Source organism: Cupressus sempervirens, chromosome 10, assembly GCF_028749045.1.
Source record: "Cupressus sempervirens isolate cs-2001-9-10 chromosome 10, ASM2874904v1, whole genome shotgun sequence".
Taxonomy (NCBI): Eukaryota; Viridiplantae; Streptophyta; class Pinopsida; order Cupressales; family Cupressaceae; genus Cupressus; species Cupressus sempervirens.
Genome location: NC_143127.1, coordinates 543,218,552 through 543,224,551, shown reverse-complemented (window position 1 = coordinate 543,224,551; position 6,000 = coordinate 543,218,552).

The window sequence follows — 6,000 nt, the reverse complement described above, 5'->3', positions numbered from 1 at the left end:
GTACCCACTACAACAAGCTCATTGACCCAGCTCTTTTGGTTATCTCTGACAATGTGCGAGAAACTGGCTTCAACTTCTTGAACAATGAAAAGAATAGTCTGATTGACAACTTTCATTCCATCAAGTGGCTTTTTTAGAAAATTGAGGCTCTAAAGGATAGGAGCAACTAGCCCAACAACCAAGGTAATGATAAGGACTAGGAAGCTAGAGGAAGCAATGACCAGGTGAGTAGCTAGGAGAAAGACAAAGATCACATCTACAGAGACCATCAAGATGAAAGACTGACCTAGCTTGAGAAAAAGGTCTAAAGGCTGGATTTTGTCCACCAGATAATCACCAAATAGATAGTGGACACCCTTCACACCTTGAATGAGAATATTGTCAATTTGGGGGACTATTTGACTACAACTGGCCTTGAAAGGGATGTGGAACAGAACATGGAGCAAGGATTCAACTAGGATGAATCTCAAAAAGAGGCCATTGACCAAGTGAATCAAGGGAACCAGATGAACACTCCTACCAAGATTTAGGAGGGTGTGGCCAGTCAGAAGGACAATGATGCTGTAGAAACCCTACAGGCCATGGACATGGATGGCCACTAGCCTATTTTCCTATCTTTTCTTTTCTATCTCTAGCCTTTGTTTCTTTGGCTTCGAGCCTTCTTTTGTCTCCAACCTTTTGTGGCAATTTTTTGTTTGTTTAGTTTGTTTCATCTCACTCTTTATGTTGTAAAACTTTGGGTTTCAAGATCCCTGTAAAACCTATTTTACCTAATCAAAAACATTTGGGAAAATTGGCTAAATCTCAAAATTATGTCATACAAAACAAAAGTAAATACACAAAAATTTCCTTCAAAATAGAAACTATTTCATTCATTTTTTGATGGGTCATTGCATTTACATTCCTTATCACTCCTTACATTGATACATAGGTGTACTCCCCCTTACATATATACTTTACCTTGATACATTTACAATTTTCCTTACATATACTTCTCCCCCTTTAACATCAATGATAAAGATGTCAAAATCTATAGAAAACTATGTTTCCTTTTGATGATCAACTTAATATTCTAGAAAAATAGTCTGGATAAACAAGTTTCAATTGCTCAACTTCTTTCTCCCAATTCTCCTTGACTATATCAAAGATACTAATGAGTGCAAAAAGTGCATAGGATTCCATATATACCTCACTCAAGTCAATATAGGAAAAATTATCATAGGAGGTCTTAGCTACAAGCCACTCCTCCAAGTGCCTCAACAAATTGTTGACCTTAGGTGACAAAATATCTCTAAAAGTAGAGAACCTTTTGATTACCTTTTCCTTATCAGTCTCTATGCCTCTAATTAAATTTTTCAATCTTCTCCACTTCAATTCCAAAATTTTGAATGGTGGCATCAGGTAATTGCAATCTATTAGAGAGTGTATGTAGCACACTCATTTGGCCCTTGATTTGATTCTTAAAATATGACAGGTAATTGTATGACAGTGCACACTGTCCATACAGCGTATCACCTTCATCATTATAATTTTGTAATTTCTTGATGCATACATCTAATTTATTTATGTCATTTCTCATATTTTTTCATACTATATCAAGCAATGATGCATCATGCTTGGCTTGTGCTTGTGCTAAAGTAGCATCAGACAACTTTGTGAATTCTTCATCAAAAGTCTTCACCAATTCTTTTTCCTTTGACTACATGTTTAGATTAGTAATCGATGTAGTAACTATCTTCTACATTCTCTCTAAGACTTAAACTAATGTTTTCTCAAAGTATTTAACTGATTTATTCTTTTCAAATAATTTTCCTAAAGAACTCATTAACCCTTTCTAGTTATCATCATCATTAGATAATAATGTCAATAGTTTTGTTGTTGATGCTGGGGTAGCTACTAATACTGCAATAGGTACAAATGCTAGAGCTATATAAGGTATGTCATCTTCATGCTAAAACATGACCTTCCCACATTCTATCTCCACATGTTTCAAATTGGGCAATAATGTTGACTCTTGCATCACAATCTTCCATCTCTTCTTCAATTCAAAATGTTCTTCTGCTTTCTTCCTTTCCTCTTCCTTTTTCTTCTTCTTCTTCTCCTCTTCTTTCCTCTTCTCTTCTTCTTCTTTTTTCTTTTCTACATATTTTCTTTCTTCTTCTCTTTTCCTCTTTGCTTCTTTCTTCCTTTCTTCTTCTTCCTTCTTCTCTTCTTTTCTCTTCTCTTTTTTCCTCTTTTCCTTTTCTTTCCTCTTCTCTTCTTCTACCCATTTCTTCCTTTTATTTTCTTCATATTCTTCATTAGAGCTATTATAGATAGTGATATTTCCAAAAATTAATATTCCATAAGCTTCAAAAGAGTTCTCTTTTGCATCTACTATTATGTGCATACTATCCACTTGCATGGTTTCAACACCCATAACTACATGAGGTAGTGATGGTGCTTTTTGTGTCTCCTTAACATCTTATTCACCATAAAATGGTGTACTAGCTTCTATATACACTAGGCTTGGTGGTGTCTTCTTCTACTACTCTTCTTTTTCTATTTAGTGGAATCTTTCCTTATATACTATCAAGTCTTTTATTCGTCAAAATTATATTTCTTACTATGTCATTCTCTAATTGTCTTCTATTCATATTATTATACAAGCTATAATACTTATTCAATTATACAAAATTATCATCATTAATTATCTACATGTTTAGATTCTTTTCCTTTGGTTTCCATGCCTTCTTGACTACTAGTGTTCTTCCTTCTTGTGCTACTTGCTTAATTTTCCTCTCTTTAGTTTCATCCTCTGATTCCTCTGAATCACTAATCTATAGAGTCTTTCTTCTTTTCCCATGTCCACTAATAGTTTTCTTGACCCTTTTCTTGGTAGATGGTGTAGATTCTTATTTTACTTACACCAATCTCTCAAACTTCCTCTACACAATAGCTGTGATATCCTCTGATCACTTCTTAGGCAATTGCACTTTAACTAGTTTCTCTTGTGCAACTATTACATAGGGTGCCTATGCACTAAGTTTTTAAATTTTTACACCTTTAGATGGTATTTCAATGACAATTAGTGTTGTTGCTATCACCTTAGTCTATCCATTGGCTTTCATTTCCAACACAATACCTTTTATCTCATTAAACTCCTCTCAAGTCATGCTTGATTCCTTAAGAATGGATTTTATCTTCTTCTCCACATGTTTCTTAATTTCCTTAGTGTGAAGTTATGAATGTACTTCCCTTACATTTTCTTCATATGTACCCTATCTAGGGCATTGAATATCCCTTTCTAATTAGAGTATGATCTATACATACCCTTCTATGATTTCTTCACTCATTTCATATCCCATGGGCTCAATTAAATTCACTATTGGTTCTATTGCTTCCATACAAGTATTGTTAGTTTCCACCATATAGCATAATTGATTTATATACTTCTCCACCATGGAGGGAGGGATTTTGTACCCATGCTTCATCTTAATTTGAATTTTTTTCAACATTTTGTCAATGTTAATGTCTCTGATACTCTCCAATCTAGCCCTATAACATTGTGTTACCATCTTCATAGAATATTCATCACCTTCCCAATTAGTCATACTAGGGAGCTATTTGGTTTTATAGAAGAACAGATGTGTCAGCAAAGAATCAAATATAAACATTGCATTCTTGGTCTTCTTTATCATTGTAGGGTGTCCAATAACTGAGTTATTTACTTGTCTTCTCTGAACTATCATTACATAGGTTGTATGTATAAATCTTGTTGGTACTAAGATAACCCTTGAACTATGGTTAAATTTGTATCCTAAAATTTTACTTAACACCTTATCTCCTTTTTCTTGAATCATGTCCACCTTCATATTTCTTCCATCAAATCTAATATACATGGTTGTCTCAACCAACTTGCTTACATTTATGTCATTCATTGGTTTGCATCCCTCATTTCTCAAACTTGTGACCTTATGAATTAGGTCATTATCAATTATGACTAGTACATCACCTATCCAAAACATCTCATCATGAACTCTACTAAGAATGATGTCATTTTGTGGTGACTAATTATGGAAGTATTGTACACACTTCATAATTCATTAGGATTCATGAGATTTTTGGCTAACATGTAATAATTAATTATAAACCTAAAGTGGAAAAAATACTTGCATAAAAGAACTTAGGGTTAGGGGTTTTTATTATTTGTGTGATGTTAAATTTTTTTTTTGTGGTGGTATTAAGATGTAAGGGATTATAGATTGTAATTAGGTTGTAATCATTGGATCATAATAATATTGGACTTTCTATTTGGTGGATGTAACCTAGGGTTTGGGTGAAACATGTTAAATCTTAGTGTCTTGTCCTCTCTTTTGTGTGATTTATTATTTCATGATATTGCTTATATTTACATGTAATTGTTATTTATGCCCATGGTTAATCCTAACAAGTGGTATCAAAGTGAGATTTATTTTTGGTTATCCTCTTTAGGAAAGTCTCATGGTTGAGTGGGAGTATCATGATTGAGTGGTAGTGATGATAGATGAGGGTAAGTTGAAGGTTGACAAATTTAATGGGTATAACATTTAGTTATGGAAGATGCAAACGGAAGACTATCTTTATTAGAAGGATTTATGGAAGTCATTGGAAGGAAAATCCAAGAAATAGGGAGTTATGATAGATGAGAACTAGGATATTTTAGATAGAAAGGCACTTGGAAGCATTCAATTATGCCTAGCACCATCAGTGACATTTAACATTACAAAAATAAAGAAAATAGAAGAGTTGATTTAAACCCTATCAAAATTGTATGAAAATCCCTCCTCTTCAAATAAGGTTTTTCTCATAAAGTGTTTATTTGATATGAAAATGGTAGAAGGTCAATCTATTGTGGATCATTTAAATAAGTTTAGTACTTTTACTAGTTAGTTATCTTTTGTGGGTATTAATTTTGATGAAGAAATTAGGGCTCTCTTGATTATTGTTCTTTTCCTAAAAGATGGAATGACTTGGTAATGGTTGTGAGTAATTCTATTTTTGGATATAATACATTAATATTTGGTGATGTGATTGGTGTCATTTTGAGTAAGGAAACTCAAAGAAAAACATTAGGTGGATCTACATTAGGAAGTGATTTAAACAAAAACAAAAGAGGCAAAACAATTCTAGAAACCATGGGAAATAAAGAGGAAAGTCAAAGGGAAAGAAGTCTCAATCTAGAGGACCAAGAGATTGCTGGTACTACAGTAAAGCAGGGCAGATGAAGAAATATTGTTGATCTCAAAAGAACAATGAAGGAGATAAACTAGAAGGGAATAAGGAAGTAAATGTGGTAAGTAACAAATCTGAAGAGGATGCTTTGACCTTTCTTTAGAATGTGCTAATGATTCATGGGTTTTAGATTCTAGTGCTTCATTTCACACTACACCTTATAGAGGTTATCTTATTGATTATGTCCAAGGGGATTTTGGGCTTGTTTATTTGGGGGATAATAAACCTTGTTAGATTTTTGGAAAGGGAAAATTTAAGATTAAGCTATAGAATGAGAATTATTGGCTACTGCATGAGGTGAGACATGTTCCAAGGCTAAGTAGGAATTTAATTTCAGCAGGGCAACTTGGTGATGATGGTTGTGCAGTTACTTTTAATGATAAAAATTGGAAGGTTTCAAAAGGTTCCCTTGTAGTAGAAAAAGGTGTGAAAGTAGGCATCTTATATATTTTTACTAGTCATAATTTTTCTTCTACTTTGATTGTTTCAGAGAAAAATGAATGTTCAAGAACAATTACTGCAGTTAAGTAGGAAGAACAAACAGTTGTTGTAGATTATGATACAATTCTATGGACCAACATAATTGGGCACATGATTTAGAAAAGAATAAAATTAATTCATTCAAAGAAAGTTTTACTAGTTCTAAAATGTGTTACTATGGATTCCTATGAAAGTTGTGTGTATGGAAGACAAAAGAGAGTGAGTTTTGTGAAGAGTGGGAAGGAAAAGAAAAGTGAGAGATTAGAG